We start from the raw sequence: 24954 nt of genomic DNA, 5'->3' as shown, positions 1-24954 counted from the left end.
TTCTTGTTTTCTTCAATTATGCTTCACCAATATCTATGTCAGTGATAAAAATGTTTTTATTCTGTCTTTAAACACCAAGTAAAACTAAAACTGTAATGATTGACTTATAATAACATAATAACTAAGTGGATTATAATTTATTTTCTACTTAAAATATAAATCAGTAAACTTAGATTTTTATCTGAGAGAGATTTTTATCTCTAATACAAATACTTTTTAACTTATTAACATATGATTCTTGTTTAGCTTACAGGTACCCTCTTTATCTTTTTGTGAAATTTCTTTGGTATTCAGTTTTTTAATATATGATTTTCCTTTCTCTCCAGAAAGGAAAGACCCAAGAAATATTTTCAAGGAATCCAAAAAACACTATCTTCAATTTAAAAAAAACTTGTAGAGGAGATTAAAATTATTTTAATGTAAAATCACGTTAAGAAGAAATAACTTCTGTGAAAAATTATGGTGGCTGAATTTGGTTAGAAGGGGATATCTGAAGTTTATAATGAAAGAAGTAAAACGTATGATTTCTGTTATTCCTTACTTCCCAAGCTCATTGTTAAAGGACACTATTACCAACACATAGAGTAATTTGGGAGAGCAACAGGAAGGGACAAAACCAGCAATGTGTCTTTTCCTGTACCTGTTATTTGCTGTCTCTAACATCTCATGTTCTCCCAGGTACAAACTCCCTACCTCCTCAACTCTACTGTGACAGGCACATTTGTTATCGGTGACCTGAGTGAGCATCCAGAATGGGTCAGAGATTTTCCTCTTAAGAAACTAAACATTCTGCAGGAACACCAGATAAATACATATATATTTTTTTCTACTTGAGAATGAGGAAGTGTTTTACTAGGAGTCAAACAGAATTAATAGAAAATGATTTTTTTTTTATTTTGCAAACAATATAAAATTCAAACCTTATAAACTGATATGATTAATTGGTTATTTCATTAACTAATATTATAAGTTAATTGGCTAATGAAACATTGTCATTATTAATTGGTAAATAACTATTTTAGAGTCAGTTTGGAATCATTTTCATAGTCGACCATACTAACTTCTCTGTCTAAATTCCTTCATCTAAAGATGGAAAAAATTATAATTTCTACCCTAAGGTTGTTTTGAAAGTTAAATGAGACAGTGTTTATAAATTGCTTAATATAATGTCTACAACATCATAATCTTTCAATACATGTTAACTCATTATATTTTTATTATTATCTCAAGATTGTTTTTATATAATAACCCAAGGGTATTTTAGGATTACACTCTGATATGTTAGCTATTTGTTTGCTTCCTGAGTATATTATTTGATATAAAATCATAGGAAACATATAGTAACTACAGGTAAAATAGGTTACAAACAGGGAAACAAAGTAGTCACATTTCACAGTTATTGGTGCAGTACTAAAGTAAGTGAGAAAACAGAGCCCAGCATAAATGCATAGTTTCTTCATTAACATTATCCAGGACTCCTAGGTCAAAAGGATTCAAAACAACAGTTGCAGACTAGTGGGTAGCTAACTCTAAAATCAGACAGTGTATGAAGTACCCACAATTCTCATTCCAAGCATGCTTCAAACAAGGTAGGCATTGAATGAAGCTAAAAGACTTAATAAATGTTCTAAAACAGATTACACATAATAACCAAGAAAGATGATAGAAGGTGTTACTCTTATATTGTGACTCTATACTGAAATTCTCCAAACAACGCCTAATTGTCATTTGCTGATTAAAGGTTAGTCACCCTGGATAGAAATAGCCTGTTAAACTCTGATAATCACAACTTTCTTATGGAATTGTCCTTTTTTAGTGAAACATTTTGGAACATTATTGCAATTTTCAAGGTAGGAAGAAGAAAGTGCTCAGACTATGGTTTTTAGACTAAGTCTCTAAAAGGAAGCAAAGAATAATTCACTTTATTACTCTTTTAAGGAACTATAGTTCACTTGAGGTCTGGCTAAAAAGAAGACATTCTGGTTAACAGCAACATTATCCCATGATCATAAAGAGGGACCTGCCATTTATTATATTAATGTGCACCAACTGATGAAGGAATTGGATATAGTGTGCATCTCTCTCCAGACAAGGGTAACAATAGGAAATCTGATCATGACGTATTTGCAGGGAGATCAGCATGTTGGGATGGGTAAAGGGGTAATATGAGAGGTAATTTGATTTCGTGAACTCCAAATGACTTTGGAGACTACACATGACATTTTGTTAGTGGTCACAACGAGGCTGGAAGAGGCAAAGATCAAACTCCATACCTTCTGGCTGGATTGTGTTTCTTTGTCTTTTCCTTACGACATCAAAAGATGCATTCAGTCTCCGAGAAAGAAATTTTTCATTGGAGTGACACTTAATAAAATAAACAATGTAATAACATTGTTTGTAAGCTCACGTTTGTCAGCTTAATTTGTCATTCTTCTGTATGCAGGAAAGAGATGCCCGTTATCTCTTTGTTCTTTACTGGACAAGTTAAAATATCCATGAAGTCTTCAAGTTGGTAAGAACAAATAATATGAAGAACAGAAAAAAATAGTTAAAAAGTTAAGTGAGTAATACGTGGACAATTAAATGTAAAGGCAGACAAATATGAGCCTTTTCAAAACTCTAATCAGAAGCAAGTACCTCATTGAGAGAAAGATATTCATGGTAAAAGAAATACTGCATAAAATATTATTTTATGCAATCAAAATAGTCAACAATCCCCATCTTTCTCCAGAACTGAATGTAAATTTCCTACAGTGGTCTAAATTTGCCTGCTATTACCATTTCTTTAATTAAATAGCTTATTCAAGAAAAAACTATTCAATGTGTTATCCCTTAATATATTCTTGAGTGTGTCCTGATCTTAGTATTGGCTTATTTTTTATGCCTTTTCCCCATACTCAGCTAAACTCTGCCTTTTCTTCATGATGCAGGACAAGACTCATTTCATCTTTAAAATTTCCCTTATGATCTCATCCCATGGAATTATATCCCTCTTTCAGTTTCCCCTAGCGTTTGTTAAGATCTGTATCATTAGCTTTGAAACCAGCCCTGGGATGAGGACCTCAGAGAGTTGTATTTGGAGTGCTGACATTTAGTGCTGTACTTTGTATAGATAGATGTGTAGTAATTATTTTGTAGGTAAAGATGCTGTGATTGAAACAAAATGCAGTACAATTTTATATCTAGATACACTACTTTCAGGACACTCTACAGGGACTTGTCACTCGACGCACCTAGAGAATCCTGAAGTCGACTATATGAGTGATCTTTGTGGGACATTCTACTTTAAAAGATGGAAAAAGAAAATTTCAGAAATGAATTAAATTTCATGTATCTACTTATAAAGTGGGGCTTCCCAGGTAGCTCAGTGGTAAAGAATCCACCTACCAAGCAAGAGATTCAGGTTCAATCCTGGGTTACGAAGATCCCGTGGAGAAGGAAATGCCTGTCTGCTCCAGTATTCTTGCCTGGGAAATCCCATGGAAAGAGGAGCCTGGCGGGCTACAGTCCACAGGGTTTCAAGAGAGTCAGACATGACTTAGTGACTAAACAACAACTTACAAAGCATCTAATTAGAGGTTTTTATGCGCTAGGTAGTAATTGGCAAAAAAATCAATGACTGCAGAATATTCAACTATTATTCTGCTGCTGCTGCTGCTGCTGCTAAGTCACTTCAGTAGTGTCCAACTCTGTGTGACCCCATAGACAGCAGCCCACCAGGCTCCCCCATCCCTGGGATTCTCCAGGCAAGAACACTAGAGTGGGTTGCCATTTCCTTCTCCAATGCATGAAAGTGAAGTCGCTCAGTCATGTCCAACTCTTAGCAACCCCATTGACTGCAGCCTATCAGGATCCTCTGCCCATGGGATTTTCCAGGCAAGAGTACTGGAGTGGGGTGCCATTGCCTTCTCCGAACTATTATTCTATTTTTCTTCAAATAGAAGAAAACTTTTGTTTGTATTATCCATGTTAACAATTCCACAAGTAGAAAATAAACAGATTTTTTAAATGCATTAACTTTATAACAATATCTTAAGTCATGTTCTTTAGTGGAAATAGTTACCTTTAGCTAGAAAGGATTTTTAAATTTAAAATTTTTCATGGTTTAAAATTTTTAAATTGTTGCTGATTTTTACAACTGAAATGAAAAGTTAAATAATCTGCACATTTTGCATTATATGTGAAGTGAATAATTTCCCACACAATTATTGATTGTTAGGAAACTGCTAAAATACTAGACATAAAATTATCAAATTAGAACTGAGCTGACTTGCAGCGACAGTAGAGGTAAATGAATGACCAAAGAAAACATTCCATGGTATCTGCTGAATCGTTTTTGGCTTATCCATTTGTTTTACAGCCAGAAGCAAGTGCCATTCAAATGACCAGAAGAAAGCGACTCATTTTTCCACATGAAACTTTAAGCCCTCCTCCCATCACTGAGGCAGGGCTAATGTTGATGTCTGCAGTGTAAAGCACAGCACACAGAGGCAAGGAGAACAAGCAAAAACTCCGTGTAAAACAAAAAGGACGCCCCTAGTTGGCCATAATGCACATGGCTTTGTTCTATCACTGGGTCGGAAAGATCCTCTGAAGGAGGGCATGGCAACCCACACCAATATTCTTGCCTGGAGAATCTCATGGGCTTCAGTCCACTGAGAAGCCTTGCAGTGGAGTCTCTGCTGCAATGAGTCGGACAGGACTGAAGCGATGGAACGCTCCTGCACTCCCACACAGCAATCACAAGATGCCCTTTGGTGACTGAGGGAGAGGAAAACCTGTTTCTTTATTAAAGCTTGATGTGAGTATTTTCTCTGAGAGCCTCTTGAGGGCTTTCTGAGTTACATAGTAGTTTGGCAGAGTCATGAGGGTGTTCTGCATGTGGTATAGAGCGGCAGGGGTGAGCCATAATTATAGAAAACCAGTCAATTAGCCCCAGTCAAACACACATGAAGATACTGCCATGGAGAAGAGAGTACTGTTTTTAGGTCCACTTACCTCTTTTCTGTACAGTTTTGTGTCAAGGATATCAGATCAGATCAGTCGATCAGTCGTGTCCAACTCTTTGCAACCTCATGAATTGCAGCACGCCAGGCCTCCCTGTCCATCACCAACTCCTGGAGTTCACTCAGACTCACGTCCATCCAGTCAGCGATGCCATCCAGACATCTCATCCCCTGTCGTCCCCTTCTCCTCCTGCCCCCAATCCCTCCCAGCACCAGAGTCTTTTCCAATGAGTCAACTCTTCGCATGAGGTGGCCAAAGTACTGGAGTTTCAGCTTTAGCATCATTCCTTCCAAAGAAATCCCAGGGCTGATCTCCTTCAGAAGGGACTGGTTGGATCTCCTTGCAGTCCAAGGGACTCTCAAGAGTCTTCTCCAACACCACAGTTCAAAAGCATCAATTCTTCGGCGCTCAGCCTTCTTCACAGTCCAACTCTCACATCCATACATGGCCACAGGAAAAACCATAGCCTTGACTAGACAAACCTTTGTCGGCAAAGTAATGTCTCTGCTTTTGAATATGCTATCTAGGTTGGTCATAACTTTCCTTCCAAGGAGGAAGCGTCTTTTAACTTCATGGCTGCAGTCACCATCTGTAGTGATTTTGGAGCCCAGAAAAATAAAATCGGACACTGTTTCCACTGTTTCCCCATCTGTTTCCCATGAAGTGGTGGGACCCTATGCCATGATCTTTGTTTTCTGAATGTTGAGCTTTAAGCCAACTTTTTCACTCTCCTCTTTCACTTTCATCAAGAGGCTTTTGGGTTCCTCTTCACTTTCTGCTATAAGGGTGGTGTCATCTGCATAGCTGAGGTTATTGATATTTCTCCCGGCAATCTTGATTCCAATTTGTGTTTCTTCCAGTCCAGCATTTCTCATGATGTACTCTGCATGTAAGTTAAATAAGCAGAGTGACAATATACAGCCTTGACGTACTCCTTTTCCTATTTGGAACCAGTCTGCTGTTCCATGTCCAGTTCCAACTGTTGCTTCCTGACCTGCATACAAATTTCTCAAGAGGCAGGTCAGGTGGTCTGGTATGCCCATTTCTTTCAGAATTTTCCACAGTTTATTGTGATCAACACAGTCAAAGTCTTTGGCATAGTCAATAAAGCAGAAATAGATGTTTTTCTGGAACTCTCTTGCTTTTTCTATGATCCAGTGGATGTTGGCAATTTGATCTCTGGTTCCTCTGCCTTTTCTAAAACCAGCTTGAACATCAGGAATTTCACAGTTCACATATTGCTGAAGCCTGGCTTGGAGAATTTTGAGCATTAGTTTACTAGCGTGTGAGATGAGTGCAATTGTGCGGTAGTTTGAGCATTCAAGGATATAGTATGTCTTATATCTAAATAAATGAAAATACTGTATTTAAATGATTCCATAAATGATGTCAAGTAATGGATAATAATGGTTGCATTGCCTGATAAACATAAGTAATAGCTGAGGGTAGCACCAAAATATGAGTTGTCAGAGACTACAGGCTAGGGGCAAGTCCTCCCAGTAGATAAGTGTCTAAGTTCTAAGTCACATGGTATAAAGGGAACAATTAGATTTCCAGTGAGGCAGACCTCATACATACATATTCCTGTTTGAACATAACTGACGTTGCATCCTGTCCTGGTAGAATTTAGCTACTTGTTTTCACGATATCCCTGTTCTCCTCAGCTCACTACTAGCTTCGTGAGGACAGAGATTTTGTCTCTTTTGTTGACTGCTGAAGGCTGAGCACCTAGAGAAGTCTCCGACACATAGCAAGGACTTGGTAAATATTTACTAAATAAATGACCTCTAGAGAAGCGGGTGTCTCCCTAAACCTGGCCCACAGCCCGTTGCTCAGCAGAATTGCTAACTGCAGCTTGTCATCTGCTTTGCTCTTGTCTCTGTGCATGTTCTTAACTTTTTCTCTCTTTGTGCAATGAAATGGATGTTTGTGTCTCCCCAGATTCATTACGTTGAAACCCTAATGTCCTGGTGTTTGGGCCTTTGGGAGTTAATTAGGTCAGGAGCATAAAAGCCTCATGATTGGGTGAGGAGAGGAAGAGAACTAGCCATTTCTGTCTCTTCACCACTTGGAATGAGAAAAGGACAGTCTACAAATCAGGAAGAGGGCCTTTACCAAGAATTTGACCATGCTGGCACCCTGATCTCAGATTTCTATCCTCCAGAACTGTGAAAAACAATTATTTGTTCTTTAAGCTGCCTGGTCTGTGATATTCTATTAGAGCAGCCCAAATTGTCTAAGACGCTTTGCCTTTCCAGAAATCCCACCCAACCTTCAACTTCTACCTTTATCATATAGAAATATCTGATTATTACAGAAATCATGAATTGCCATAGATTCACATTCAGAAATACATACTGTGACTTAACTGAACTCTTGTTCAGTTGCCCCGTTGTGTCCAACTCTTTGTGACCCCATGGACTGCAGCACGCCAGGCCTCCCTGTCCCTCACCATCTCCCAAAGTTTGCCCAAGTTCATGTCCGTTGCCACAGTGATGCCATCCAGCCATCTCGTACTCTGATGCCCTCTTCTCCTTATGCTTTCAATATTTTTCTCGGCATCAGGGTCATTTCCAATGAATGGGCTGTTCACATCAGGTGACTAAAATACTTGAGCTTCAGCCTCAACGTCAGTCCTTCCAATGAGCATTCAGGGTTGCTTTCCCTTAAGATTCACCTTACTATCCAAAGGACTCTCAGGAGTCTTCTCCAGCAACACAGTTCAAAGGCATCAGTTCTTCGGCACTCTGCCTTCTGGCACTCTGTCCAGCTCTCACAAACCTTTGTGACCACTAGGATGACCATAGCCTTGACTATATGGACCTTTGTTGGCAGAGCAATGTCTCTGCTTTTCAAAACACTGTCTATGTTTGTCACGGCTTTCCTGCCGAGAAGCAAACATCTTCTGATTTCATGGCTGCAGTCACCATCCTCAGTGATTTTAGAGCCAAAGTAGAGGAAATCTGTCATTATTTCCTCCTTTCCCCCTTCTATTTGCCATGAAGTAATGGATCCAGATGCCATGACCTGAGTTTCTTTTTTTTTTAATATTTACTTTTAAGCTGGCTTTTTCCCACTTCTCCTTAACCCTCATCAAGGTGCTCTTTAGTTCCTCCTCGTTTTCTGCCATTAGAACGGTATCATCTCCATACCTAAGGTGTGGACATTTCTCCCACCTATCTTGATTGCAGCCTGTAACTCATCCAGCCTGGTGCTTCTTATGTGCTCAGCATGTGGGTTAAATAAACAGTGTGACAACAGACAGCCCTGTAGTACTCCTTTCTCAATCCTCTGCCCCAGTCAGTTGTTCCATACAGGTTTCTAAGGAGACTGGTAAGATGGTCTGATATTGCCATCTCTTTAAGATCTTTCCACACTTTGTTAGGATCCACATAATCAAAGGCTCTAGTGTAGTCGATGAAATAGAGTTAGAAGTTTTTCCCAAATTCCCTTGCTTTCTCTATGATCCACTGAGTGTTGGCAATTTGACCTCTGGCTCCTCTGCATTTTCTGAAGTTATTGAGCTCTCCTGTGCTCAAAAATGTTGGTGGTCTCTCCTTTCTTCCACTTAACAATATCGTTGAGTAACTACCATCTGTTGGGCATTATTTTAAGGAATTTGGGGCATATCACAGAACAACAAAGAATCCTAATGTTGAACAGAGAAGGGAGACAACAAATAAGTAAATTACACAGTATGCTAGAAGGAGGAAAAGAATTAGAACAGGGTAAAGGGGATGGGAACTGCCAGAATGAAAGTTCAGAAATCTGTACTGTAAATAGTATTCAAAGTAGGTCATCAAGATTTGAGATTGTGGGGATACATAGCGTTGTGCAGGAGATCATCATGTAGATACCTGGGTGAGTGCATCCCAGGCAAAGGGTATATTTGAAGAGCATCCCTGGTGAACTGAAGGAAATACAACATGGCAGAGTAGCTAAGGCACCATGTGCGAAGGAAGAGTAGTGGGAGATGAGGTCAAGGAGAGAATAGGAAGCCAGATTACAGAACCTGAAGCCTACTTTAAGGACACAAATTTTTACGAAAATTGTTTCACTGTAGGATGATTCCTTTACAACGCTGTGTTAGCGTCTACGGTACAACAAGGTGAATTAGCTATAAACACAAAACGGCTTCCCAGGTGGCGCTAGTGATAAAGAATCCACCTGCCAAGGCAGGAGACATAAGAGATGCGGGTTCAATCCCTGGCTCAGGAAGATCCCCTGGAACCCAGTCTGCTATTCTTGCTTGGAGACTCTCACGGACAGAGGAGGCTGGCAGGCTCTAGTCCGTAAGGTCGCAAAGAGCTGGACACAACTGAAGTGACTTAGCACACCCGCCGTGCCTCGAGTCCCGCCGTGGGAAGGATTAGCCAGGACGGCGTGTTCAGGCTGTCTCACCCCACGTTCTGTAACTGATGGCTGTGTAAAAGCGGAGCTCATTTATAGCACTGCACATGCGCGACACGAGGCACTCGCTGGGTCACGAGATACTTCGTGCTGTAAGGATGTGTGAGCTCCACCTAGAAAAAGGGAAGCATTTACTGCTGCGTCACGGCTGGGTCCGTTGAGTCGGCCAGGAGAGAATATTGCGATGGCTGCTGCACCGGCCAGGAGAGAATTAACGTGTCTGCAGCTACTACAGCTCCTAGAGTCTTCCTCTTAGCTGGCGCCAGCTTGCCTACCCTGAGTTCAGCGGACAGTGTGAACTGGAAGACAGTTGGCATGGCGAGCAGGATCAGGAATACACCCCCTCCGACTCCCCCCACCCCACCCTCCAAGTCATCTCAGAGCGCTGAGCTGAGGTCCCTGAGCCATACAGCAGCTCCCCGCTGGCTGGCTGTTTCACACGTGGCTGTGCCTATATGTCGACGCTACTCTCGCAGTTCAACCAGTCCCACTCTCTCCTCCCCACCCCTGCCCTGAGAGGACATAATCTTTCATTTGAGTCAAGAGGGTTTAATCTAACTTAGCTGTTAAAGCAACTCTAGGGAAAACTCGTGACACAAGTATCTGTTGTGTACACAGCGCTGTGGTGCAGGACTGTGCTTCCACGTTGACTGGCCAAATGGTAGGTGAGCATTGTCATGTAGCGCTGTTGACTTAGCAGAGAAGAGACGACAGGAAGAGAGCTCCAAGACCAGTCTTTCACTCTCTTAAGAAAAGCCATATCCTTAACAAAGACAATATTGTTTAGTGGATGAGACCACAGGCTCTGAAATCAAGCTGCATGGGTTTGCAAACCAAATCACCATATACTACTTTCAAACTCTCAGTTTCCTCATTTTTAAAATCCCTCCTTCCTTGCGGGGGGGGGATGATGTAAATAGTAAATGTGAAATTGTGTGAAAGGCATATAGTACCCTATCATCTGGGAACAAAATAGCAATTCACTTGTATCCATGTGATTCCATATGGTATTTGTAAGAATTTAAGGATATAGTCTGACCAGTGCATATAGTAGGCGCTCCATAACATATATAATTGCATACCACTATTATTGCTGTTGGCAAAACCAGCTTTCAAAATACATTATTAAACATTATGCATTTTCAGGCAATAATTTAATACACTCCATTGTATTTAGCATGCAGAATGAAAATGACAATTACAATAATTACAATTACCATTTTAATCCAGTGTAGTTCAACAAAAGATTAGATACTTGTATGAACACTAATAATGTTTGCAGAAAATTCATAACAAAAGAAATTGCAGGCATCTAGAAACTAAAAGGCCAGAGAAATAACATAAATGAGAAATGTTCATAGTCATTTATAGCATTCCATTTAAATGCTGCTTTTGTTTCAATGGATATTTTTTTCCTGAAACATACTCTTTACTTCATATTTGGAGATGATATTTCACTAAGGCCGTATAAAAAGATATAAAATTGTCCTTTTGACACCTCCTTTCCCACCTCAGTCATACTCCATGCTCAGGAATCAAGGAAGCCTCAATGGAATATTCCCAGTAGTCATTTTTTGAAATCAACTAAGTACTTAATCAGTTTCTTGAAAAGATAGATGCCAGATATTACTTGAGTTTTATCACAATTTTGCAAATTCTGAAATAGATTGGCATCTTGGTAAATTGAGATCTCAACATGGATAATATTATTTTCCCCTTATAATTGGTTTGCAATGAGCAACCTACCATTTTATCTTTACCTAGACGTTCTAGAGATTTTGCCTTTTTATTTAATGTCTAAATTTATTACTGGAGAAGGAAATGGCAACCAACTCCCGTATTCTTGACTGGAGAATTCCATGGACAGAGGAGCCTGGCAGGCTATAGTCCATGGGGTCACAAAGAGTCGGAGACGACTGAGCAACTCTCACAAATTTATTATTTTCTCTTTCCACAACTAATGGCTGTATTTGGTTCATTTTCAATAAGACTTAATGACTAAATTAAAAAGGTTAATCAGATTTAAATAAAGATGAGGGTGACATTTCTTCCATATTTGTCTGGCTCCCAACCTGCTAACTTTGAATTCTGCTTTCTGTGAAAATGATGCCCTCTAAAAACGAGTGTTGTGTAAAGGGCCATATGGGGCAAAATTGAGTTTTGGCATCCAAAATGGTAAGGATATTTTTGAATAAAAACTTTATAACAAATGAGGTAGCCATTTAATTAACATTTTAGGTAGGGGTCACTGCTTTTCATTTGGATGAAGAGAAGCTAAAAAGAAAATCCCAGGAGAAAATATGACATCAGAATACTTTGCTAAACACTAGAAAATGGGAATGAGACAGTAGCATGAGGTCTGCACTGAGTCCCACTGAAGGCTGTAATTAGCCCATGCTTCAGGATTTCGTACAACACAATGCAGCACTGTTTTCCCAATATATCTTAATTAAAAGCAAAAACACAATGAAACACAAAGCTACCATCAAAGAGGCGTCATTGGCACTTACATAATACAGAAGATGGGGAAGGATTTTGTTTTCTTTGTTTGGCAAGAAAATTGGAACTAGGCATTCTATTTTTCACACAGCTCTCAATATAGAAGCATTTGTGAACCAAAAATTGCATTTGTACTGTAAATTATATGGATGAAAGCCACATAGAAAGAGATAGTTTGTTGTTTTACAATTCAAGAGTAGTAATGCTTGGATTTCTTTTCTTTCTCTTTTACAAAGAAGATAATTATTGAAAGCTTGGTTTTTACCACAATAAGAGAGTTCGTTAAATATTCTCATGTACATGTTTTATATTCTTTTTTTTTACTAGAATGCATTAATTATGCAGTAACATTAAAATATACAAACAAAATAATTTTCTTGTCACCTCAGTTTTAAATTTTGAATATTAAAGATACCAGAGCTCTCCACTGTGGTCTATTCTTTGTAATGTAATAATACAAGGGAAGAAAAACAATAAAGTAAATGCTAGATTATAAAAAATTATGGACAAATTCTCCCCCCAGAATCTTGTTATATCTATACTGAATGTAAACAGTAGAAATGATAAAATGAAGATGACTCAACACCATCAAATATCTTTGATGTGACCATTCATACAGAGATTTTGTTCAACTTGAATGAGATGGCTGAAGAGTGAAAATGAAAATACAGTTCTAAATAATTCATATGAAAAAAGGCAACTCAATAGTTATCCTAGAGTCAACCATAAGACAAACCATAAGGAATGTCTGAAGATCTAACTTTTTTCATCAATTTTATATCTGTATTGTTGTTTCTAGCAAACTCTTCAAGGATTTGTATAACAGCATGCCAAAAATTCTTCAAGCTAAGCTTCAGCAGTATGTGAACCGAGAACTTCCACATGTACAAGCTGGGTTTACATAAGGCGGAGAAACCAAAGACCAAATTGCCAACACTCCCTGGATCATAGAGAAAGCAAGGGAACTACACTAAAGCCTTTGCCTGTGTAGATTAGAACAAACTGTGGAAAATTTTTAAAGAGATGGGAATACCAGACCATCTTACCTGTCTCCTGAGAAACCTGTACGCGGTTCAAGAAGCAACAGAATTGAACATGGACAATGGACTGGTTTAAAATTGGGAAAGGAGTACAAGAAGGCTGTATATTGTCACCCTGTTTCTTTAACTTCTATGCAGAGTGCATCATGTGGAATGCTGGGCTGGATGAATTACAGGCTAGAATCAAGGTTGTCAGGAGTAATATCAGCAATCTCAGATATGCAGATGATACCACTCTAATGGCAAAAAGTGAAGAGAAACTAAAGAGCCTCTTGATAAGAGTGAACGAGGAGAGTGAAAAGTCTGGCTTAAAACTCAGCATTCAAATAATTAAGATCATGGCACCTGGTCCTATCACTTCATGGCAAATAGAAAGGGAAAAAATGAAAACAGTGACATTTTATTTCCTTAGGCTCCAAAATCACTGTGGACCATGACTGCAGACACGAAATTAGAAGATGCTTGCTCCTTGGGAGGAAAGATATGACAAACTTAGCATATTAAAAAGCAAAGAAATCACTTTGCGGACAAAGATCCATATAGTCAAAGCTATGGTTTTTCCAGTAGTCATGTACAGATGTGAGAGTTGGACCATAAAGAAGGCGAGCACCAAAGAACTGATGCCTTCGAATTGTGGTACTGGAGAAGACTCTTGAGAGTCCCTTGGACTGCAAGGAGAAGAAACCATTCAATCCTAAAGGAAATCAACCATGAACATTCATTGAAACAACTGATGCTGTAGCTCCAATACTTTGGCCACCTGATGCGAAGAACCAACTCATTGGAAAAGACCCTGATGCTGGGCAAGATTGAAGGCAAAAGGAGAAGAGGGTGGCAGAGGATGAGATGATTAGATAGTATCACTGATTCAGTGGACATGAGTTTGAGCAAACTCTGAAAGATAGTGAAAGACAGGGAAGCATTGCATGCTGCAGTCCATGGCTTTGCAAAGAGTTGGACATGACCTGGCAACTGAACAACAATGCCTTACCAACTAGTGAACAGAATGAGCAATGATATACCAGCTGACTATTTCCACATAGAGTGCCAAATGAATCTCTCTAAATTGCTATAAAACTTTGACTATGAGGGTTGGTTCATTCTAAATGCTCTTGAAAAGTGGGAAGAAGAAGAAAAGTACAGCTTATCATTTGTATAGTCTAGAAGCACTAAATACAAATGAGGAAGCACAAAGATGCTCTAATTTTCCCCAAACCTTATAGATAGTACCAAAGGGAAGACCAGAACCAAATATATCTATTTCCCGAACTCTTTTCTTCAATATCAGCTTTACAATGATGAAATGCTTTTTACTATCCAAATCTGCAAAAGATAAGCCAAATAACCATGTCAATCAGAAACTTGTGAATTACAACCCAGAGCCTATCCTGCACCTGTATATCACCCTGCTAACCATTTTCCTGTGCATTGCCTTATCCCATAGTGGAAAAGCAGACCCCAAAAATGCCCCAAGGAGAACAGGAAAATAAGGCTCTTCAGTGAACAGCTCATAACTTATCTGTGTCTATGGTGAGGATTATGATAACTAAATGGAACTAAGCCAAGACCAAGGAATATGGGGGCCAAAATGAGATAAGCAGTTTGGATGAACACTGAGGAACTAAAAAACTCAAGTTTAATGGGTCTGTCTGAACCTACGTGACATATAGCCTTGATTTTGGCAAAATTAGATTAGATCATCGAAGTGTTGATCTGATAAATGTGTCTACAATATTGGGATAGAAATCACATAAAAATCCATTAGTACAACATTTAGATATGTCACAAATACCTAAATCATCTAGCATTATATATTCATGATGATTTTATCACAGTGTAGCAGAATACATTGTTAAGGTATACACTTCATTAGATTAACATATTGATGATAAAAACTGCATTCAAACCAGGGCAGTACTTACTAAAGATCTGTACTGTCTAAGAAGTGAGTTGGTTAGAGAAACAAACGGAGAAGCAAAAATGAGGAGAGAAGTTGAAGCTGAAGTCTAAGTAGATGGTGCATATAAACCACATATATCCGTGAAAGTAAAGTCACTCAATCCTGTCTGACTCTTCGCTACCCCATTGACTATATAGAGAAGGGAGTTCTCCAGGCCAGAATACTGGAGGGTGTAGCCTTTCCCTTCTCCAGCGGATCTTCCAGACCCAGGTATTGAACCAGGGTTTCCTGAATTACAGGCAGATTCTTTACCAGCTGGGCTCCCAGGGAAGCCACTTATATCCATGAAGTAATCTCTAATGCTGTTCACAAAAACAAATCTCCCCACCCTCAATCTACAGAGGAAAAGGAAAAGAGAGTGTGGAGAAAAGTAGAATAAGAGTCATCCTTCTTCATTCCTTCTAGCCTCCCTCTGTGTTTATCCCTATTCATGAATTCAACAGGGAAAGATCATCTCTAGAGGCAGAGCTGCCTGGTTACTTTGGAGAAGTGCTGCTCTAGTGACTTGTATCATGTAGTTTCTGTACTGGTGTTTTTCAGTTAAATGAAGTATCTACTTTCTGATTTTCATAACAGGTTATATATTTAGAGAAATCAATTGTAAAAACTACAGCAGAATGAATTTCATAGCAGTATCTCTGTGGCTCTTATGAGTCAAAATTTCCAATTTACCAAATCTCAGAGTTATTGGGCCTTTTTTGTGTATAGAAAATCTTAAGTCAGGGAGGGATGCCATCTTGTATAATTTTCATGCCCAAAGTCTGGCAAGGTGACTGGTATGTAGTAGGTACTTAAATGATGAATGAATGTGTGTGTAAACATGGGAAGTTAATCCTAATGTGATGAAACTTGAAAGGGCTTGCCTGTATTTTAAATTTCTTTCATGTCCGGATTTAAAGGCATATAGATTTTCTACCACATACTTTGTACACGTTCTCTCTGTCCATTTGCTCTGATATTTGGGATTGCTTAAAAATAGTAATTGACTTATTTTTCCAAATTCTAATTCAAGGAAATCTCTGCTTTTTTTCCCTCAGACATGTCATTTGAGTCTCTTCTATATCTCACACACACTAAACAGCCATTGAAGAACTTGAGATGTAAGTTGAATAACTAGAGGATTTAAATTCTGTAGGATAAAATGGATATATATATATATACATACACAAGCAATCTCTGAATTATATATATATATATATATATAGTGACTAATATTTCCTTAATAACTTAGTTTGGTTCTCATCAAGATTGTTGAGATTTCAAACAGAGGTTTTATGCTTGCTTGTTCCTTTTTAACCACAGAGTCCCTCTTTATTCTAAGGAGTTTGACAAATGAGAGCAGGATGGTGAGCAAACGCAGCCTGAACACTGTCTTCAGAAAACCTCCATGTGGATCTGTCACCATCATGGCTGCAAAAACACTCTAGTCTTGGAGGAAACCAAATGAAATAGTAAAGAATTGTCCTGTCATCTGAGTACAGATATGTGTTTGGAATGAATATGTTTTCTGTCTTAGTCTGGTCAGACCGCCGTAACAAAATACCACAGATTGGGTGGTTTAAGCAACAGAAATTTATTTTCTTATGGTCTGGAGTCTGGAAAGCGCACGGCCGTGGTGCCAGCGTCGTCAGTTCATGTAAAGGGCTCTCTTCCTGGCTTCCAGACGGCCATCTTGTCCTTGTGTTCCCACAACGTGGAGAAAGAGATAGATCTTTCTTTTCCTCCTCCAATGTGATTAGGCCCTAATGTGTTAGGCCACTAATCACATCTGATTAGGACCCTACCCTTAATTGCCTCTTAAAAATTCTTAACTCCTAAATATAGTCACGTTAGCTGTCAGGGCATCAACAAATGACTTTCAGGAAACAATCCAGTCCATAGCACTTTCCCTTTAACTAATCTCACTTAAACAGACCACGTGGGATAAACGAATGAATGTAGACTAAGAGAAGGACAAAGTCAGAATCCATTTTAGAGTAATGGACGTCTCCTAAGTTGAAATTCTGTTGTACCTGGAGTCCTGGCTTGGCAATAAAACAGATCTGACAATGGTAGATCCTGGGGAATTGTGGTCTAGTAGATGTACTTTGTTCCTTACAAAATTGTTGAAATAAATCAACAAGTATTTTTCTCTGATTTTAAGTTGGTTTTAATTTAGTCTTCAAGTTATCCCTCCTAGGAGATTCTGAGCATCTGAAAATAGCCATCATATTTTTCCCACTTTAACTTCCTCCGCCGACATCAGAGTGCACCGCAGCCCCTTCCCAGCCTGCCGACTGCTGCCTCCAATGCTGCTGCACCAAAGCACTAATATGCACTAATATGTTGCTCACTTCAGCGAGACGCTTGCTGCATATCTTGCTTTCATTTCCTGTTATATTTGCTATAAACATAGTTATTTCCATTCTGTTGCTTTCAGTCACATATGGCATTTTGAAACAGTTAAATAAAGAGATTATCAATATTAGATCTATCTCAGCTGTAAAACCTACATTTATGGAGAAATATGATCTATTCAATTTCATTTCTGAAAGCCTAGCATCCCAGTGATGGTCATAAATTCACATGATTACCCTAAGCATTAGATTTTGCATTTGGATCACTATTTAACTAGAAGAAGAAATCAAACATTCATGCAAGCAAAGAAGCAGCTCCCTATTAATGACATGTTGTGAAGAAACTGAAAAATATAAATGATTCTGACAAAGATCATCCATAAAACTTGACACCCAAACAAAATGACTGCATAGTATCTCCTTTTGGGACAGACAACATGAAAAGAATATTAATATTTTGCCAAATTCAACATTTTTCAGGAAATCTCTCATTAATTAACTGAAATAATAGCAAAAATGATATATGCTTTTGTCACAAAAATGCTGAATGCATATTGACAACATTTAATTGAAAACTTCCTGAAATGCCTTCAAAAACATCAATTATTTAAAATATGATATTGTTATAATAAAGTCTGACTCCGATTCTAAGGAATTATGTACTTAAAACAGCCAGTGAACAAATTAAACTTCAAAAAAAAAAAATCACAATTTTAATGACTGCAGAAAATAAGCTCATTTAGAACATTCTTTCAGTGAAAAGGAATGATGCTTGCCTATATGAAAAATATATGAGAAATTAATATGGCATTTAATTTTGTTATTATCTGGAGAAAATTCTGAGAATTATTATTTAACTGAAAAAGTAATGCATTTGATTCATCTTTCAAATGAATACTTCAGCTCCTCTCCTAATAATAGTCCAGTTTATCATGAAGGGAAAGGGAAGTCATCAAAAGGAGTTGCTTTCCTGACATTTTGACTAACGTCTCCATGGTTATTCTGATTATATCCCTTAGGAATGTTCGGGGACTAAGACATATAGATGTTATAAGTGAAAACCAAACAGGGGCTAATGTCCACCACAGGGGAGATAATTAGAAAAATCATGTATTGGACTGCTGTTTGGTGTGATAATCAAGGAGAGCTCTACCATTTGATTACAAGCCTCATTCAGCATAGGGCATGTGTCCTTGGGCGTGAAGTGATTAAGCGGTAAGCAGGCTGAGCTGTTTCTGGGTGTTAGAAGGGTGGCAGAGATAAGAGGGAAGGTAGGGAGTTGTTTATTAGCATAGCAAGGGAGTGTCGTGATGCTAAACAGAAGAAATGAGAACCAAACCGAAGACCGGGACTGAGAAAAAACTCAGACAGGACACCATGATGTCACATAATTAATCCTGAGTGCTAAGCAAGGATACAAGAACTAATCAATGAAACAGGCCGCCCATATTCGAAAGATCATTTTCCAGCCATTGGAAGCAATGAGTAGGTCTGGCAGTTTAAGGACTGAACTCTGAGATAAGTATAAGCCAGTAGTTATCGTCGCTACTAGTTCTGCCCATTTTGACTGCACGCCCACTCCACTAATAAATGAGAATCCCCTTGATCTTGCATCTTGCCACTATTAAAAGGACTCCTGTTAAATTCTGATTTACTAGGTTTCAGAGTCTCTGGCAAGTTGTAAACATAAACACCCTTGAAAAAACCAGCTTCATCTCTGAAGCAAGAAGAGTTTTGAGTGTGACATCCAGGAATAAGAGCAACTTGGAGCACATAAAATAAGATGCAGAGCAGACCTGGCAAAAAGGAAACATTTTGTTGGCTAAGCATTTAGGTGGGCCAGAAACTGATATTAAAGTCTACTATATGTTCTTTATAGTACATTTAAATGTTGACAAACTTTCTGGCTCCTGGATCTGAGTTGAAGAAATATCTTGAGGGATTTATTTCTTTTCCTTTTTTTTTTTGTCCAAACGGAGACTCTCTCCAAATTTATTTAAGGGCTTTCACACGATTCCTCTGGTATGGGTTTAAGAACAAATATCCCTTTGAAACTTGTTCCAGCATATTACAAATCTGTCTAATATCTGAATATTTATCTAATCATGCTTAGGGTAATTTATGCCTATTTCCTTACTTCCTGCATTTCATCTCTTTGTAGGATGCCCTTTTGGTGTGGGTGAACCATAGTCCATACAATGTCATCTATTTGGTGAGTATTTCATTCTGAAGGTTTCATAGCATGCAATCAAATATGAAACCCATATCTAATAATCTTTGATACTCACATATGTTCATCTTCAAAAGCCTCAGGTTTAGATGCCTTAACCAATCAATCATTATGTTAGGGGAATATATATACTCTTTAGGGTCACTGCAAATTTTACAAATAAATACAGTGAAAATGTAAGACAACCTAGCATGCAAACAATTTGTCATCAGTAGTTATAAAATATAGGATACGTTCAAGAATATGGAAGTTTCCAAAGTAGTGTGTCTTATGAGGATATGTAAAGAGGTGTTCTTTGTTTTACAGAATAAGCCTGTGGGGTAACTCTGATAATTGATAAATGTCTGGTCTGCACAGATCCTTTGAAAAACACATTTCTCATACACACTATGAATAAATGTGTTACCATAGAGTTAATGTTAATTAGGTACTATATTTCACTTGATCTTCAGTTCAGTTCAGTTCAGTCGCTCAACATTGTCCGACTCTTTGCGACCCATGAATTGCAGCACACCAGGCCTCCCTGTCCATCACCAACTCCCGGAGTTCACCCAAACTCATGTACATTGAGTTGGTGATGCCATCCAACTATCTCATCCTCTGTCATCCCCTTCTCCTCCTGCCCCCAATCCCTCCCAGCATCAGTCATTTCCAATGAGTCAACTCTTCACATGAGGTGGGCAAAGAATTGGACTTTCAGCCTCAGCATCAGTCCTTCCTCTGAACACTCAGGACTGGTCTCCTTTAGGATGGACTGATTGGATCTCCTTGCAGTCCAAGGGACTCTCAAGAGTCTTCTCCAACACCACAGTTCAAAAGCATCAGTTCTTCGGTGATCAGCTTTCTTCACAGTCCAACTCTCACATCCATACATGACCACTGGAAAAACCATAGCCTTGACTAGACGGACCTTTGTTGGCAAAGTAATATCTCTGCTTTTTGATATGCTGTCTAGTTTGGTCATAACTTTCCTTCCAAGGAGTAAGCGTCTTTTAATTTCATGGCTGCAATCACCATCTGCAGTGATTTTGGACCCCCCAAAAATAAAATCAGACACTGTTTCCACTGTTTCCCCATCTATTTCCATGAAGTGATGGGACCGGATGCCATGATCTTCGTTTTCTGAATGTTGAGCTTTAAGCCAACTTTTTCACTCTCCACTTTCACTTTCATCAAGAGGCTTTTTAGTTCCTCTTCACTTTCTGCCATAAGGGTGGTGTCATCTTCATATCTGAGGTTATTGATATTTCTCCTGGCAATCTTGATTCCAGCTTGTGCTTCTTGCAGCCCAGCGTTTCTCATGATGTACTCTGCGTATAAGTTAAATAAACAGGGTGACAATATACAGCCTTGACGAACTCCTTTTCCTATTTGGAACCAGTCTGTTGTTCCATGTCCAGTTCTAACTGTTGCTTCCTGACCTGGATAAAGGTTTCTCAAGAGGCAGGTTAGGTGCTCTGGTATTCCCATCTCTTTCAGAATTTTCCACAGTTTATCGTGATCCACACAGTCAAAGGCTTTGGCATAGTCAATAAAGCAGAAATAGATGTTTTTCTGGAACTCTCTTGCTTTGTTGATGATCCAGCAGATGTTGGCAATTTGATCTCTGGTTCCTCTGCCTTTTCTAAAACCAGCTTGAACATCTGGAAGTTCACAGTTCACATATTGCTGAAGCCTAGCTTGGAGAATTTTGATCATTACATTACTAGTGTGTGAGATGAGTGCAATTGTGCGGTAGTTTGAGCATTCTTTGGCATTGCCTTTCTTTGGGATAGGAATGAAAACTGACCTTTTCCAGTCCTGTGGCCACTGCTGAGTTTCCCAAATTTGCTGGCATGTTGAGTGCAGCACTTTCACATCGTCATCTTTCAGGATTTGAAATAGCTCCACTGGAATTAAATCACCTCCACTAGCTTTGTTCATAGTGATGCTTTCTAAGGCCCACTTGACTTCATATTCCAGGATGTCTGGCTCTAGGTCAGTGATCACACCATCGTGATTATCTGAAGATCTTTTTTGTACAGTTCTTCTGTGTATTCTTGCCACCTCTTCTTAATATCTTCTGCTTCTGTCCATACCATTTCTGTCCTTTATCGAGCCCATCTTTGCATGAGATGTTGCCCTGGTATCTCTAATTTTCTTGAAGAGATCTCTAGTCTTTCCCATTCTGTTGTTTTCCTCTATTTCTTTGCACTGATCCCTAAGGAAGGCTTTCTTATCTCTCCTTGCTGTTCTTTGGAACTCTGCATTCACATGGGAATAGCTTTCCTTTTCTCCTTTGCTTTTCACTTCCCTTCTTTTCACAGCTATTTTGTAAGACCTCCTCAGACAGCCATTTTTCTTTTTTGCATTTCTTTTCCATGGGGATGGTCTTGCAACCCCATGGACTGTAGCCCACCAGGCTCCTCTGTCCGTGGGATTCTCCAGGCAAGAATCCTGGAGTGGGTGGCCATTTCCTTCTCCAGGGGATCTTCCCAACCCAGGGATTGAACCTGTGGTCTTCCCAACCCAGGGAGTCAATCTGCAACTCTTAGGTCTCCTGCACTGCAGGCGGGTTATTTACTGCTGAGCCACTGGGAAAACACTCACTTGATATTAAGTTGTAGTGATTCAAGCTATGGCTCAAAGCTACTGTTTATAGTTTTATATATTTATATTTATGTATTTTGCATACGGTAAAAGCTTATATTCATAATATGAACATAAAGTCACAGAAAAAAATACAATTTTAAAAGATGTATAGTCTAATTATATTCTTAATTATTAAGGTTTAGATATTTTTCTTTTGACCTGTAGGATTTTCTGAACCTAGATTTAAATTTAAACCTTCTTTAAGGACATTGGAAGAATGCCTAAGAAATATTTTGAAATCAAGATCTAATATATATTACATCATTATGTATAACATTTAATGTGATTATTTTAAAACTGTACCTCTTTGATACACTTTTGGTTACAAATGCATATTGTAGTTAAAGAATGCCTTACAAAATGATAGGTTTGTTCTTGAGTAAGAAAGAGATTAAGAATGTTCCATTTCCACTGAAAGATGACATGAACTTCATCTTCAGGCTGTGATCTACTAATTATTTGTACCTAAATTACCTAGTCTTCCCAAATGATAATCCCTTAGAACTTTAATTTTTTGACCACTCTGCTTTAATACCATGCTTTTAAAATACTACAGTAAGAATTAAAATAAAACACAGATTTACCCAGCATGTTAAACTACTACTTCCAAAATATTGTCCTATGAAATTACATGTATGATGATAAATATACATTTAAAAACCCTAAACTTATATAAATGCTTAATAAATATAAAATGTTATTTTGCAGAAATCAGTCTGCAAAAATTCCCTTATATTTGTATCAAATTAATTATTGAATTTTCATCACAAACATGGCTACCTATATCAGTCAGAGTCTCTCAGAGAAGTAGAATGAATACCATGTACATACTCAGGAAGATTCCCTGAAGGAGGACATGGCAGCCCACTCCAGTGTTCCTGCCTGGAGAGTCCCATGGACAGAGGAGCCTGGTGGGCTACAACCCGTGGGGTCACAAAGAGTCAGTCATGACTGAGCAACTAACACACACACACACACACACACACGGTAAGTACTATTTATTTTAAGGAACCAGCCCTCACAATTGCAGGGGCTGGCAAATTCAAAATTATCATGGAAGTCCAGCAAGCTAGGAATTCCAGCAGGATCTGAGACTCTCAGGGCAGTCTGAATGCGAAATTCCTTCTTTTTCAGAGAACTTCAGTCTTTTTTTATTGATGTATATTTGATTTACAGTGCTGTGTTTATTATTGCTGTACACAAAGTGATTATGTTAATTATATACACATTTTTAAATTACTTTCCATGATGGTTTATCATAGGACATCATAGGATATATCATAGCATAGACTGCAGTCTCTGTGCTGCACAGCAGGACCTTGCTGTTTATCCATTCTGTGTGCAAAACTGACATTTGCTAACCCCAGCCTCCCATCACACCCCTCCACCAACCCCGTGCCCTAGCACCACCGGTCTGTTCGCTATGCCTGTGGTGCTGTCTCTGTTTCACAGATAGGGTCATTTGTGCCATACTTAAGATTCCACATATAAGAGATAGCGTATGGTATTTGTCTTTCGATTTCTGACTTACTTCAGCTCGAGTGATGATCTCTAATTGCATCCATGTTGCTGCAAATGGCATCATTTTGTTTGTTTTCATCCCACTGTATCTGTGTACCACATCTTCTTTATCCATTCTGTTGAAAGGCATTCAGATTGTTCCCATGCCTTGGCTAGTGCAGATACTGCTGCTATGACCGTAGAGGTGCATGGATGTCTTTTAATTAGAGCTTTGTCTGGATATGTGCCCAGGAGCAGGATTGCTGGATCATATGGTCATTCTATGTTTAGTTTTCTGAGGAACATCAATACTGTTTTTCACAGGGGCTGAACCAACTCACATTCCCACCAACAGGGTAGCAGGCAGAGAATCTCAGTCTTTTCTTTAAGGCTTTCAGCTGATTGGATGAGAGCAACTCACACGGTGCAGGCTAATTTGCTTTATTCAGAACTTACTGATTTAAATGTTGATCACGTCTAAAAAGGGGCTTCACAGGTGGCTCAGTGGTAAAGAATCACCTGCATTGCAGGAGTTGCAGGAGATATGAGTTCGATCCCTGCCTGGAATGGGAAGATCCCTGGAGGAGGGCAAGATAACCCACTTTAGTATTCTTGCCTGGAGATTCCCATGGACAGAGGAGCTACAGTCCATAGGGTTGCAAACAGTTGGACATGATTGCCATGACTGAGCATGCACGCACACACATCTAAATAACAGCTTCACAGCAGCATCACCAGGATGGTATTTAACCAAACAACTGGGCACCTTAGATTAGCCAAGCTGACACAAATAGATCACACTAAGTCAGGACATTTTCCTGGTCTTCCTGAAAATCACACCAAAGCAACAAGGAAAGGGTATACCACCTGTGAGCTCAGTTTTCAGGGGAATCAGGATGAAGCTATAATAAGTTGCCTCTCTCATTTTTGTGAAAGCTGCCAAAAGGAGTTTAGATGGTTAGAAGTCATGAAGGAGGAAATCAAGGTGAGTTGGTCAGGCTGTTCTGTGACAGCATCAGCAATAGGTGAGGGGCTCACTCAGAAGTGCAGAAGCCACATCTCTTGAACAGGAAAGAGCATGACGTCTGCACCAAGTTTGACAAAAGAACAGAAGACAGGGGATGTTTGGAATGTCGTGGGAGCCCACAAAGACACACAGAGGAGCCAAGGAGACTGCTAGGCAGGAAGGGGTCTGTTTCTACAGCAGCAGGAGCAGGGACTTTAAGTTGTGAAGTTTGGAATGTTGCCTAAGTTCTTCTCACATCCCACATCTATATGAAGAATCTGTAAATAGCTAGTTTAGGAAAATACAACTAATTCTGTGATATGTACTATAAAAAT

The sequence above is a fragment of the Bos indicus x Bos taurus genome, chromosome 7, assembly GCF_003369695.1.
Source record: "Bos indicus x Bos taurus breed Angus x Brahman F1 hybrid chromosome 7, Bos_hybrid_MaternalHap_v2.0, whole genome shotgun sequence".
NCBI classification, from domain to species: Eukaryota; Metazoa; Chordata; class Mammalia; order Artiodactyla; family Bovidae; genus Bos; species Bos indicus x Bos taurus.
Note: the sequence above shows the minus strand (reverse complement) of the source record.